This window comes from Lissotriton vulgaris, chromosome 8 (assembly GCF_964263255.1).
Source record: "Lissotriton vulgaris chromosome 8, aLisVul1.2, whole genome shotgun sequence".
Classification (NCBI taxonomy): domain Eukaryota; kingdom Metazoa; phylum Chordata; class Amphibia; order Caudata; family Salamandridae; genus Lissotriton; species Lissotriton vulgaris.
Window position 1 is genome coordinate 1,048,129,924 of NC_141696.1, and position 16,359 is coordinate 1,048,146,282.

Here is a 16,359-nt window from a genome sequence, read left to right on the forward strand (position 1 = left end):
ATGGCTGCCACCCTCTAGGACCACAGTTTTCCAGTGGATGAGTTGTAGTCTAAAGATCTGGTCAATGGTAGAGATCTTGGCCCTGAATCCTGTTTGTAAAGGTGTTAATACGTTGTTCTCTTCTATCCAGAATTGCAAATGCCCCAGGAGTACACAAGCAAAGATTTTTTTTGTGACGTCATCGAGGCTTATGGGCGATAATTTGCAAGATTAAGTGGTGAACCCTTTTTAAAGATGGGGATAATTTCTGCCCCAGACCAGGTAGGGGTCAACGCCATGCCTTGTAGAAAGGCATTAAATAGAGACCATAAGTAAGATGCCAAAACTGTGGGTTCGGAGCAAAATAGGTCACCAGGTATCTTGTCAAGCCCCAGTGCTTTAGCAGGTAGTAGATTGCCCAATGCCACTGTGATCTCCTTTATTGTACAGAAGTGAGCAACTACATTTGGGGGGTTCACGTCTAAGATGGCTGATTCTACCCTGCCCTCTTCCTCTACGGACCCTGAATATAAGGATTTAAAATGGGTTCTCCAAACTTCTTCCCCTAGGTTTAGTCCTATAGCCAATTGGCCTTCGGATTTCCCTGTCTTTACTAGATTCCAGAAGGCTCTCATATCGTGGTTTTCCAGTGCTATTTTTATTGCTTCCCATTCATCGTTTTTCCAGTTGATTTGGGCCCCAACTCTAACTTTTTTATATCAATCCCTGGCTTCCTTAATTTGTGGCCTATCGTTTGTTCTAATAGAAATTAGGAGGGCTTGCTTGTCTACCTTGCAATGTCTTTTATACTATGGGTGCCTTGGTTCAAAATTTGGCCTGGGCCTGTTGTGATTGAAAAAAAATTGTGCTAGTGCAGAGAACAAATCCTGGTGTTTTTTTCGCCAGTGTCAGTTGGGACGCTATGTTATTACTAGTTGCAGATAGTCAGAATGCGGCTTCTAAAAAAGGGACAATTTGTTGATAAAGAGAGGCCACTTTTGTTTGAGCTAGTTCCCCCCAGCGTACCCTCCTCCCTCCTTCAGCCAATACCAGGCTTGGGTTAGGGTTTGGGGATGTGCTTGGGAGGTCTACAACAAGCGGGAGAGATATTTCTAAGACCATAGGATTATGATCACTCTCGTGGCGGAGAGCGACCTTAAAGTCGATGCCAGAGGCTGACGTCTCGCAAGGTGTAGTCTAATATTGATGCCTGCCCCGGGTTATTAAATGTAAAATTCCCAGGATTATCAGATGGGAGTTGACAAAACAGGCCCTTAGTGAATGGCTAAGTGAAACTGCATTCTTTTGTAGGACTAGAGGAGTCCATGTCCTTCTTGGTTGAATATTAGGTTCAGGAATTGACCATACTGAGGGGGGTTGGTCGAGGTGTCTGGTTGGGCAGAGTTCTGTCTGTGCTCACAAATTAGCCTCAGATTCAGGTTAAGTGTCTCCCCCGGGGCCCTTCCTTGGGTCGGCAGCAAGAAGAGTGATTGCATCCGGGAAGTTTACAAATGAAGTAAGGACAGGCAACGATGGATGGAAGGCATGAACCCAAGCCTTGCCAGTTAGTGCTTGCTCTTTGACAGCTCTCAGTCCTATAGGCGCACACTTGCCACCAACGTGTGGACAGAATAATTTAGCTGATTTACAAGTTTTAAATCCACTGACTAATTTGATGATTACGACATTGGAAATTAAATCACTGGACTGTTGGCCCCATGATGACTTCACAGGAAATTAAAAAAGGGGTCTTACGACAGAGAAAATAACCATGTGGTGCCTGACCCAGACGACATCGAAGGAAATGCATATTACAGCATAAGTAACTGACCTTTGAGTTTTAACCTCCAGGAGACATCTGTTCATCAGCAGACATATCTGCGTGGTGCACTGATGGCATGGTAGTCAGTAACTGCAGCAGCGAGACATACATAGCAGAACACCACAAGGATTTCCAGACCCCTGTTTTCAATCCCTTCTTGTTTTGCCAGCTGGTTTACCTTCTCCCAAATGCAGTGAGAAGACTGGGAAATCTCTAGGCTGTAGTCTGGGTGAAAAAGACCACCTGCCTACTACATCAGTAGGGTTGGAAAGTAACAGTCAGGCAGAGTAGAACGTCACTGAGCGGTCTCGGCCCCTCTGTTCAGAAGAGTCAATCATGCCCCTCTGTGGGACTTGGAACCCGCAGCCGAGATGTATTGCACTATAAAATGCGTACCATTTAATTGGCAATCAAGGGTTCCATTATTCAGTGCCAGAAGTGCAATAGGTGGTGTATTCCATTTCATATACATTTACCCTCACACCCTCTCTTGCCTGTATGATCAACATGCAGCACAGTCAGGGTACAGTACTTTACTGTGCCACAGAAGACTGTATCCTGCCAGTTTCTGCAGTTCTAAATCTCTGTAGATGGCTGACTGCAACAAGTGGGGGGAGGAGGAAGGAACAAGAGGGCAGGGGACAGAAAACTACAAGCTCCAGAGCACACTGAAATGCTTACAAGGCAAAGAGGCTGAGCAAAGGGCCTGTGGGACACTTCCTAAGCAACTCATCTGCCCAATAGGGTGCGTCCAGGGACTACCAACATAACGGACATGCACAAGCATAATATAAACAATTTTTTTAACTAGTGTGTGGACACAGAATTGCTCTATTATTACCAATGTAGCGCAACATGAAAAGATAACATTACAAAAGCGCAATATTAACAAGACAAGGAAGAAAGCAAAAAAGGTAAAGAGTAACACGAGAACAAAGGACAGGATTAATGGCAGATGGCTACCGATAAAATTGGGCAAACAAAACACGAGGCGTGAAAAAAGATGAAGGACGGTGTCTGGAGTGTTTCACCAGTGGACGGCTGGGGAAGCTTCAGTAAGCGCAAAAGTGAAAACATTTTGCTCGCGCTTGGAGCTGAATGTCAAAGAAATAAAAAAACAAGCTGCACCTGATAAATGAAAGGCGCGTCAGCCATTGTTGAAGAAAAACACAGTAATAGCAAAAAACGTGCTTAACGGCTAATTAAGAGACACTGTCTCTCGTTGCAAGTACAAGATTCAATCCCGGTTGGCTGGGTCAAAAGCGAACAGGGTGGCAACCAGGAGGTATTAAAATGCCTCCGGTGTAATCATTACACTGTGTTTTGCATAATCGATGATCCCAAACGACACGCACAAAGGAAAATTGCAGGCAGAGCAGAGACACGGCTTCTGAAACAGTATTGATTCCAAGAAGCACTCGCAAGGCGAGTGCAGGGCATACAAGCTGCTAACGCCAGGCGAGATCTAAAAATGAGACTGGAGCCACCTTAAGCAGCATTGTGTGGAAGGCTATACCCGACCCAAGAACCTCACATGCTCATTACTATTTAAACTCAGCTCTAACCATGTTTAAGGCAGAGGCACTTTGGGCCCTAACACTTTCCCAACCAGCTTTTAACAGAGCCATAAACTCGATAGGGTCAACAAAATCCTTCCTCAATGATAAGGCAGTGTTGTCTAAAAGATCACATGTTTGGGTGATAATAGGCTCATAAGTACTCGTAAAGCCTCAATATTATATCAGGGAATTGCTTGGGTTAAAATACAAAAAGAGTTGTTGAATTTTTGCCTAGCTGGACTCCCTACATGATGAAACTCCCCCTTCTGGCAGGGATCAACCACCAAGACCATACACCAGTTCAGTAACTACCCAAAGAAAAGTATCTGTCACATCAGTTGCATGTTCCCAGCTCTATCAATGGAACAAAATGGCCTGCTGAGACAGCACTTTATTAGGAACGGAATACGCATGTGTCGGCAGGTGATTATAGCCTGACTTAGAGGTGAGGACTTCAGGCTCTGAGGGAAATTCCTTAAGTTTGTGAGCGTGACGGTCTCAAAACTACCAAAGTTAGATTTATAAATGAGCACTTCCTTTTGATGGACTGGTACTTTAGGAGTAGTAAAGCGACTGCTGTGCCTGTCAAGGCCTGGTCGCCCCCGCGCTCCTACGCTGCTCCTACTTGTTTTGCTGCCTTTTTGCTGCCTTCCAGATCGAGTTCCTGTTCGGGTGACCCAGCCGCCGCTGAGCTGCCCGCCCGCACCAGCTTCTTCCCGCCGCTGCCTCCCTGCGGCCCCGCCCCCCGCCAGCCCATTCGCCGCCCCGCTCCCGCCAACCAGCTGATCTGCCCACCCGGCTCCTTATTTCGGATGCCCTCACGTACGCGCAGCGGGCGCACCGAAGGCGTGTCAAAGGCAAGCCCGTCTGCGCCCGTCCGCGCCTGGACCGCACCCAGAGCCAGGACCCCTGGACCCCAAGATCGCCAGCCTACACGACGGACTTACGACCCCACAACCCTCAACGCACTCAACGCTGGCCGGGACCCTGCCTGCTAGTGAGCCAACCCAAGACGCACCCGGAAGGATCGTGTCAACCAGACGGGAGGAGGCATCGCCATCGTACACAAGAACACCATCCGCATCTCGACTAACTCTGATGAAACCTTCACCGCCGCCAAACACCTGCGCTTCCAGATACACACTGACCCCAAGACCACCCTCCGAGGCACCCTCATCTACAGACCACCAGGACCACGCACACAATTCAGCGAAGACATCGCAGACTTCATCAGCCCGCACGCCCTTCCCTCCGCCAACTACATCCTCCTAGGGGACCTCAACTTCCACCTGGAGAACAACAACAACAGAAACACCACTGCACTACTGGACAACCTCGCCAACCTCAGACTCAAGCAACTGGTGACCACCCCCACCCACTACGCCGGCCACACACTTGACCCCGTCTTTTCATCCAGCAAGCACATCTCCTTCAGCCACGCCACCGGACTCCACTGGACCGACCACAGCTGCGTCCACTTCAGCTTCAGAAGAACTACGACCCACCACCACCCGCAACAGGTCCCCCGCCGAAGCTGGAGCAAGATCACCGCGGAGCAGCTCACCTCCTCCCTCAGCCAGAACACTCCCACCAGCACAACGGACCCCAACGAAGCAGCCAGCAACCTCACCAAGTGGCTGACCGCCTGCGCCGATGACCTCGCACCACTAAAGAACCCTCCCAACAGACCCGGCTGCAAAAAAACCCCTTGGTTCACCGGCGAACTCAAGGAATCCAAGAAGAACTGCTGCACCCTCGAGAAAGCAGGGCGGCTCGACCAGACCACAGACAACAGGACCGCCCTCAAGCACGCCACCCGCAAACACCATCAGCTGATCCGCGCCACCAAGAAGACGGCACTCAAAGAACGACTGGACAACAACGCTCACGATAGCAAGGAACTCTTCAACATCGTCAAAGAGTTCTCCAACCCCAGCGCCGGAAACAACGACATCACTCCCTCGCAAGACCTCTGCAACTCACTCGACTCGTTCTTCCACCGCAAGATCGCCGACATACACAACAGCTTCGACGCACAGACCACGCACCCTACCGCCGAACCAATGCCGGCCACCACCACCCTCTGCAACTGGACCCCGATCAGCACCGAAGACACCACCCGCACGATGAACTCCATCCACTCCGGATCACCAACCGACCCGTGCCCACACCACGTCTTCAACAAAGCTGACGCCATCATCGCACCCCATCTCCGAGACACCATCAACTCCTCCTTCCACACCGCCACCTTCCCGGAGAGCTGGAAGCACGCCGAGCTGACCGCCCTCCTGAAAAAACTAACAGCGGACCCCACCGACCTCAAGAACTACCGTCCCATCTCGCTCATTCTCCTTCCGGCCGAAGTCATCGAGAAGACCATCAACAAACAGCTTGCCGCCTATCTCGAGACGAACGGATCCTCTACCCCTCGCAGTCCGGGGTTCGGGCCAACCACAGCAGCGAGACCACCCTAATCGCAGCCACTGACGACATCAGGACCCTGATCGACAACGGGGAAACAGCGGCCCTCATCCTCCTGGACCTCTCTGCGGCGTTCGACACTGTCTGCCACCGCTTCTTAGTGAAGCGCCTCAGCAGCATCGGAATTGGAGAGAAAGCGCTGGAGTGGATCATCTCGTTCCTCACCGGAAGAACCCAGAGAGTCCGCCTCCCTCCGTTCAGATCCGAGGCCACCAAAGTCATCTGCGGCGTACCACAAGGATCTTCACTCAGTCCAGCCCTCTTCAACGTCTACATGAGCCCCCTCACAGCCATCGCATGCCAACACAACCTCAACATCATCTCCTACGCCGTCGACACCCAGCTCATTCTCTCCCTCACCAACGACCCCACCACCGCCAGAGCCAACCTACACAAAGGGATGAAAGACGTTGCCGACTGGATGAGGAACAGCCGCCTTAACCTGAACTCAGACAAGACGGAAGTCCTCATCCTGGGATCATCACCCTCCACCTGGGACGACTCCTGGTGGCCCCTGGCCCTGGGCACCGCTCCCAAACTAACGGACCACGCACGCAACCTGGGCTTCATCCTGGACTCCTCCCTGTCAATGACCAGACAAGTCAACGCCGTCTCATCCTCGTGCTTCAACACCCTGCGCATGCTCCGCAAGATCTTCAGATGGATCCCCACTGAAACCAGGAAGACCGTCACCCAGGCACTCATCACCAGCCGACTGGACTACGGGAACACCCTCTACGCCGGAACCACAGCCAAACTTTAAAAGAGACTCCAACGCATCCAGAACGCCTCTGCACGACTCATCCTGGACATCCCCCGACACAGCCACATCACCGGACACCTGAGAGACCTGCACTGGCTCCCCGTCAGCAAGAGAATCACAGTCAGACTCCTCACCCACGCACACAAGGCCCTCCACGACCTTGGCCCCAAGTACCTCAATGACCGCATGACCTTCCACACGCCCACCCGCCAGCTGCGATCGACCAACCACGCACTCGCCACCGTACCACGCATCCACAGAGCCCCCGCCCGAGGAAGATCCTTCTCCTACCTGGCAGCCAAGACTTGGAACTCCCTCCCCACCCACATCCGGCGAACCCAAGACCATCTCTCCTTCAGGAAGCAGCTCAAGACTTGGCTGTTCGAGCAGTAACTTACCCCTCACCCAGCGCCTTGAGACCCTCCCGGGTGAGTAGCGCGCTTTACAAATGCTGTGATTGATTGATTGAATAAAGTTCAGACTCCTTACTTTTGGACTCCTAAACTGAGAAAAATTCCAACTATAAGACTTTTGGTATTCTCAGAAGGCATTTAGGAGTCCAAAAGTTAGGAGTTCTACCTTTACTACTCCTAAACGGAGAAAAATCCCAACTTCAAGACTTTCGGTATTCACAGAAGGCATTTAGGAGTCCTAAAGTTAGGAGTCCTAACTTTACTACTCCTAAACTGAGAAAGATCCTAACTTTAATACTGTTGGTATTCACAGAAGGCATTTAGGAGTCCTAAAGTTTGGAGTTTTAACTTTACTACTCCTAAACTGAGAAAAATCCTAACTTTAAGCCTTTCGGAATTCACAGAAGGCATTTAGGAGTCCTAAAGTTAGGACTACTAACTTCTGTGAATACTGAAATGAGTAAGTGCCCTCTGTGAATACCAAAATGAGCAACTGCCTTCTGTGAATACCAAAATGGTAGTAAGTTTAGGATTTTGTCTTAAGTTAGTTCTGGGAATCGGGCCCATTGTACAATGATTAAGGTGCTTCTGTTTTACGCTCACCACCTACCACGCTGTGCACCCAATATTTATGTTAAAGCAGTCTGCATTTTCTTTTCGTATTTTGTACTATCAAAGCACTACTGTTTTATGAGCCATGCCATTTCCTTCACCTTACCGGCTGATTTATGTCTTGACGCCTCCCTCTTTTGGCTCAGCTTATACCTTGTGGTACAAATGACATCATGCCAAAGCAATAAGGACTTTTTTGTGTATTCTCCACAATGAAAGCAATAATGTTTTTTGATCTTTGCAGCTTTCTTTTAAACTTGCACTGGGGGTTTACGCTAAACTTTGTCAACTAGTGAAAGAGGAATGCAAAGAGACATGCACAACGCTGGTTTTCGTTTATCGAAACTTTTAAATCTTGCTTTTAAAAGTTGTAAGTTTTATTTAACTGACTGATAAAGATTATTCATTCATGTGAACATGTTGGAGGACACCTCAGTTTTAAACAAGATAGCATTGAAGCCTAACTGAGGCCTAGTTAACATAACCCAGAACAAGCATTGGCCATGCCAAATGGTTTCCAACATATTTATGTATTTTGTGAATTTGTTGTTTTATTAAAATATTATAGTAATAACACAATATGTTAGAAGTAGCAGATTTTATTAAATTACTGATAGTGCTTTATTATTTTGAATACTTTTTTATTTTAACTGCAAGCGTTTATGTGTTTTCTTTGGTAAAGTATTTAAACATTAATGTAACATACATTTCTTTTCCTACGGATAAAAAATGCTAAATAGCCAAGGCTAAAAAATATGTAAACAGATTCCCACCCGAGCACTCAATTAAATTAATTTGCAGTTGAAAATTCAAAAACCACTTCAAATCCTGATTGGCACAAGCACAAAAGTCCAAATTCAAAATCCGATATCCCGGAATGGATGTTCCAACAACGTTTATTGCTTCACATTGAGGTTCATTCCAATAGACAACTTGTATCTTCCAAACGAGGCAGCCAACACGTGTTTCGTTGTGATTACTGTACACACATTGACTTCCTCTGGGCTGCAACCCAAATAGACAAATAATACTCATAAATATATGGGACCCCTTCTTCAACCATTAACACTCCGCTGGTGCACCTAAGGCGCGTCAAAGGAGAGCACTTCTGCGCCCGTCCGCGACCCGTCCACGACCAGCACCAGGAACTCTGGACCTCCGCCCCGCCAACGCTACGACCCAGCAGCATTCCACGCACTCAACCCAGGCTGCAACAACAGCTGCAAGCTAGCATCACCAGCCGACACCCATGGACCCTTCAGCTGTTACCGCTGCCGGCACACCTGCAGCACCACCAAGAACACGGATCCAGCACAACCCGCCCACAAGAACACAACCGAACCGAAGACCCTGCAATGCATCCTCCTCAGCGTCCGATCCCTCCACAAACACGCCACAGAAATCTGGGACCTCCTCGACAGCACCACCCCGGACGTAGCATTCTTCACTAAAAAACGACCAGCGCCACCTCAGGACCGGACATCGCCATCGCCATCCCCCAAGGATACAAGATCTACAGGAAGGACCGCCCCACCCATCCAGGAGGAGGAATCGCCATCGTCCACAAATCCAGCCTCTGCCTGAGCACACTCCCTGACGAGTCCACAGAACTGATGGAACACTTTCACTTCAAGATACTGGCCAGCCCTACTGTCGCCCTCCAAGGAACCCTCATCTACCGACCCCCTGGACCCCGCGGACCCTTCGCCAACTCCATCACGGACATTATCTCCCCGCAGGCCATCGCATCCACCAACTACACCCTACTGGGAGACCTCAACTTCCACCTCTACAATCAACTGGACCCCAACACCACATGCCTCCTGGACAACCTCCACAACATTGGAGTCTGCCAGATCATGACCGAGCCCACGCACTCAGCAGGACACACCCTCGACCCCCTCTTAACTACAGGAAACTCCATCACCTTCAGCCACACCACCGAACTCCCATGGACCGTTGCGTCCACTTCACCTTCAGAACACCCACCATCCACAGACACAAGCACCCGCTTCCTAAAAGAAACTGGACCAAAATCACAGACGACCAGCTCATCTCCTCACTCAACAACTCCACCCCAACCATCGCGGAAAACGACGACCCCAACACCGCAGCCCGAACCCTGCATAGATGCATCTCAGACAGCACCAACACCATAGCCCTCCTCAAGAAAAAACAACAATACCCATGCCAAGAAAGCCAGATGGTTTACCACCGAACTTCGAGAGTCCAGGCGCACATGCCGCCGCCTCGAAAAGGCCTGGAGAAACAACAAATCCACTGAAGCCCACAACAACTTCAGAGCCCCCACCAACGCTCACCATCAACTCATCAGAGAAACGTGGAAAAAAGCGATTGAAGATAGAATCTCCACCCACGCACACAACAGCAAGGAACTCTTCAGCATCATCAAGGAGTTCGCCCAACCCACCAGCGAGTCTACCAACATCCCTCCCTCACAAGACCTCTGCGACAAACTCAGCACCTTTTTCCACCACAAAATCAAGAGCATCTACGACAACTTTGACGAAGACAACGAACACACTGAACCCTCACCAACCACCCCCGACACCCGGAAACCAACGATTGATGACTGGACAGCCCTCACCACCAAAGACACACTGAAGACAATGAAGTCAATCCACTCAGGGGCCCCCACGGACCCCTGCCCCCACCACATCTTCAACAGAGCCGCTGACACCATCGCACCCATGCTCTGCCACACCATCAACCGCTCCCTGGTGACCGCCTCGTTCCCCGACGACTGGAAACACGCCGCAGTCAACCCCCTCCTGAATTAACCCTCAGCGGACCCCACCGACCTCAAAAACTACAGACCCATCTCCCTGCTCCCTTTCCCAGCAAAAGTCATTGAGAAAGCCATCAACAGCCAACTTGCCACATTAATTGAAGAACACAACATCCTCGACTCCTCCCAATCCGGCTTCAGAAAAAACCACAGTACTGAAACCGCCCTCCTCGCCACAACACACGACATCCACACCCTACTGGACAAAGGAGAAACAGTAGCCCTCATCCTCCTTGACCTATCAGCGGCGTTCGACACAGTCTCCCACCGCACCCTAATACGCAGACTCTACGACGCAGGAATCCAGGTCAAGGCCCTTGACTGGATCTGCTCCTTCCTCTCCGGCAGGACGCAACGGGTCAGACTCCCCCCTTTCCTCTTAGACCCCACACCTACCACCTGCGGAGTCCCCCAGGGCTCCTCCCTCAGCCCAACGCTCTTCAACGTCTACATGGCTCCACTTGCCCCATCGTCAGAACCTAGGAACTCAACATTGTGTCATACGCAGACGACACCCAGCTCATCCTCTCCCTATCCAACGAGCCCAACACCGCCAGACGCAACTTTCGAGAAGGCATGGAAGCCGTCGCCAAATGGATGAAAAACAGCTGCCTACAACTAAACACCAACAAAACAGAAGTACTCATCATGGGCCCAAACCCCGACGCCTGGAGCGACACCTGGTGGCCCACCGCCCTCGGAAACCCGCCAACCCCCACAGACCACGCACGCAACCTTGGAATCATACTGGACTCCGAGCTCAAAATGGACCGCCAGATCAACTCTGTCTCATCTTCCTGCTTCCACACCCTCCGCCTCCTTCGTAAGACCTTCAAATGGATCCCCCTCGAACACCGAAAGACAGTCACTCACTCCCTGGTCACCAGCAGACTCGACTACGGCATCGCACTCTACGCCGGAAAAACAAAAACCTCATCTGCAAGCTACAGAACATCCGGAAGGCCGCCGCAAGACTGGTCCTTAACCTGCCAAAACACTGCCACATCTCCCAGCACCTGCGCACACTCCACTGGCTCCCCGCCGAGGCGAGAATCACCTTTAAGATGCTCACCCACCCACACAAGAACCTCCACGGCACCGGACCAGCATACCTGAACAGCCGGCTCAAATTCCACGAACCCCAAAGGACCCTACGATCAGCCAAGCTCTCCTACGCCGAGGTCCCCCACACCAAAAAGACCAGATCGGGAGGCCGCTCCTTCTCCTTCCTCGCGGCCAAAGCATGGAACACCCTTCCGCTCCACCTCAGACAGACAACATCGCTCCCCATCTTCTCAACAAACCTCAAAACCTGGCTCTTCGACGGACCCCCTCCTTGATGGAATGGAACCTGCACCCCCCCCCCCCCCCCCCACCCCTAGCACCTTGAGACCCTTACGGGTGAGTAGTTGTGCTTTAACAAACTCCTGATTGATTGATTGACTCCGCAAATAGTAAAGTCGAGAGAAGATAATATAGTCAGAAGGTCCCAGTGGAAAATAGAGAAAATACGAAAAGAGAGAGGAAACCCACACCAATTACATGCATCACCTATTGCATGTGGAAATATTGCTTGTCCAATACCAGATAGATTAAAGATTCATCGACTTTCTAAAGTCATTTGAATAATGTACATAAGTAATAGTCACCTGTTTATTCTGCATGTTCCTCATGCATAAAGTTTCTTTCAATATTAGGTACCATCAGAACCTGCAATCAAAATACACCATAATAAATCGTAATCTAAAGTAATGGCCACACATGATCAGACCAGGTCCATCATTACCTACCAAGTTGACCATCTTAGAGTACTTAAATCCCCACAATATAGTGTTTGCCTCAGCCCCCAGACTGTTTTATGTATTAAGATTACCAGCGAGTAAAACATAGCACTTCCTCAACCACTTAATGTGTCCTAACAATGTGCATTCCTCAAAGTAATGCTCAAATAATTACCATCTGTTCCGTATAGTAGTCCAAATCATATCTCTTTCTAATCACTGTTACTTGGGGTGCATCATATCCACATCTGTACAATATTGTAATCCAAATCTAAAATGCAAAATCAATCCAAAATGATAGATTTATATTATAATCTGCCACCATATCACCCAAGCTTTCTGAAGCATATCAGCCCTACTCACCTCCTCTGTTCCAATCTCGGTGCACACCAAAATTTCACACCCAAGTTCCAAAATTCCAATATCCAAGTTCTAAAAGGCAAATTAAACATACTCTCAGTGCTACTGTATCACACAAACGCATAGTCTAATCGTAGAGATTCAGTATACTCCATACTCATCACTAGGGAGAGCGAATATCATCGCATCCGCAAATCGGCATTGCACACAGGCGCCATCTTAACATGTCTATTTATATTCCAAAGATGCGGTAGCCATCTTGTAGTATGCAATTCGAAGCCAAACTCACAAGTAGCGAGTGCCAGAATATAAGCCTAATTATTCATCGTAATTCCAACCATCCGTATCAAACGCGTTTCTCTAACTTTGTAAAATCCACCTTATTATTCGTTAAATACTAACGTTATGGGGTCCAGGCGCCATCTTAACATGTCTAGCTATATTCCATAGATGCGGGCGCCATCTTGTAGTGTGCGAACCTCAGCCAAACTCGAAAAGTAGTGAGTACCAAGATATAAGCCAAAATAGTTGAGGAAGCACTATATTTGACTCGCTGGTATGGTGATCTTAATACATAAAACAGTCTGGGGGCTTAAGTACTCTATGATGGTGAACTTGGTAGGTAATGATGGACCTGGTCTGATCATGTGTGGCCATTACTTTAGATTACGATTGATTATGGTGTATTATGATTGCAGGTTCTGATGGTACCTAACATTGAAAGGAACTTTATGTATGAGGAACATGCAGAAAAAACAGGTGAACATTACTTATCTACATTATTCAAATGACTTTAGAAAGTCAATGAATCTTTAATTTATCTGGTATTGGACAATCAATATTTCCACATGCAATAGGTGATGCATGTAATTGGTGTGGGTTTCCTCTCTCTTTCAGTATTTTCTCTATTTTCCACTGGGACCTTCTGACTATATTATCTTCTCTCGACTTTACTATTTGCGGAGTGTTAATGGTTGAAGAAGGGGTCCCATATATTTATGAGTATTATTTGTCTATTTGGGTTGCAGCCCTGAGGAAGTCAAGATGTGTACAGTAATCACGACGAAACACGTGTTGGGTGCATCGTTTTGAAGATACAAGTTGTCAATTGGAATGAACCTCAATGTGAAGCAATAAAAGTTGTTGGAACATCCATTCCGGGATATCGGATTTTGAATTTGGACTTTATTGCTTGTGCAAAGCAGGATTTGAAGTGTTTTCTTAATTTTAAAACACAAATTAATTTCATTGAGTGCTCGGGAGGAAATCTGCTTGTTTTGTGGTTTTATTGAGGTAAAACCTTGTGGATGTTGGTAACTGCATCCTCTTCCCTGGAAGCACCACTTTACATTTGACCTCTACTTACCCCGGATTTGCTGCGCGCCCTTTTTGTCTGACGTTTACCATTCTTTCTTTGTTAAAAATATGTAAACATACTCTAAAAAACAAATGCTCTTTTAATATTTGGATACAGTATTTAAGGCAGAAAACTTGTCTGTAGCAAGTAGTTAGTAGCCATTTAACCCAGTAATAAAAAAAGACTTCTAAACAAAACCAAATAGTATTCCTAAAACCAGCAAGATGTTTATCGCTTGGGCAAGGCAACATTTGCTGTTTTTGCTCTTAGTTTGCTGGTATTTTCCACTATACGCCTCATAAACAAAGCTGCCTATTTGTGAGCATTTAACTTCAGCACGTGAAATATCTTTTTATAATAACATCACTTCTTTCTATACCCCCTAACAAAAAGCGGAATATTTGTAAACAGTATACTGCCCCAATTACGCATATACTATCCCTAATTAGCTGCTCTGTAACCCCTATGCAAGTAAAAGATACATTATAAAATATAAACACATTACAAGGGCGAAGGAAGCAGAGTTTTAAATCCTACTCTGCAAAAACAACTTTCCAAACTATTTGCACGAAAAGTAAACATTGCTTTGTTCAATGATCCCCAGAACAAACTGCCATATTTGTGAGCATTAAACTTCTCCACATACTATCCCTGTTAAGCTGCCCTGGAAACATTATTCAACTAAGAGTTACAGACTGCGGGAGGGAACGGAGGGCAGAGGAAGAAAAGAGTTTGTAAAGTAATAGGGCCGATAGCCATGGAAGGATTAAAATAAAGACATGGCCATGAAAAGGAGGGACAAAAAAGCCAGAAATAAATCAGAATGCAGCATTTCTGATTAAAGCCAATGAAAATCATGGACGAAAAGTGGTGGAGCTTCCCCTCACTATTCTGTATACTGCATGTTTCGCAAAGCGAACAGTGGGTTGCACTACAACGCTATGCGAAACCTAAAAAAGGCCCTTTAACAAGTCACAGCAAACTCATTCTAATGCAATAGCACCTTGCTAGTGAGTAAATGTAAATTTGAGAGTATATCCATATTCTGAAATGTGTTAATACTGCACAAATGTATAAATGCACAAAAACCTTTACAGGTACATGAAGATATTTTGCAGTGAACTGAAAAGTGTGAGACTAGGTCTCGTGTACAGATACCTACTGTATATTGGTGTTCTCTGTATCTTGCACTTATGCAAATGAGAATAGGCACTTTTATATTGCTCTTTGAAATTATAGGTTATTCTTCATTCTTTTATTCTTTCAGAAATACAGTTGCAGATTTTAGCCATCAGAACAAAGGAAGACGTTCTGCCTGCGTGGAAGGTGCATGTGCATAATTTCTGTAGAAGAGAGAGTCAATGTAATGGATTGCTTGATGTGTTATGCATTTCTAGCCTGTTTGTGTATTACAAAGATGAATAAGTGATTTATGTGAATGAAATAGACCACTGTTTGGGAAATTCTTAGACTGATAGGAATCGTACAGCACTTAAAAAACAAAAATGTGCCCCACAAGAAGAAGATTGAAGTGTAAGGTGTGTAAGATGAAACATTTATCTCACCTCTAAAATAAATAGCACAAACGATAGCAAAAAATAAGGCCGTTCTTGTGAGAAGAACCAGTGGGTGTAGGCATAAGTGCCACCCTTGGATATAATCATACATGCGATTTTAACCCGTTGGGTGCTATGGGCATAACAGTTACGTCCTCAGCCACGGTGCTCATGTGCTGAAGATGTAAACGTTATGTCCTAGCACCCACCCATGGGAGACGCATTGGTGTTACCCCTGTGGACCTCCCCTTTTGCCCCCCACCAAGATTGACAGCAGAAGCGTTTCAGCTGCCACCCCAACTCCCCAGGCCTGGTTGCAATATGGAGGGGATACATTCTTTGAGAGGACAAAGTCAGAGATGGCATAAGGTCTGCCTTCATAAAGAAAACGTGGTAACAGAGCAGAGTGATTGTGAGTTTGGTCCTGCCTTCTTCAGCCATTCTCTTTTAAAATTATTGTATTAACCGTTTTTACCTGGCTTTTAAAAGTACGTGTGGTGTGTTAATTGATTGCGAATTTGCACACTAAAGCTCTTTTTCATTTCTCTGACCTGCTCTTCGTATTAGCTGTTCCTTTGGAATAGCTTGCGGTGTGTTAATTGATTGCGAATTTGCACACTTAGTCATTTGCCTTACCTGCTCCTCCTGTCATGTCTTGCCGCCTGCACCCCGGTCCACCACCGGCTTGCCCGATTGTTGTGGAGGGTGCAGGCTCACTCACACAGGCAGCAGTAACTCGTCGCTTGCAGTTGGGGGCGGAGTTCAATGAATCGGGCAGGCCCGCTAACTATATCTGCCAAATCATTTCCCCATGCTTGTGGATGCGTGATAACAGAGCAGAGTGATTGTGAGTTTGGTCCTGCCTTA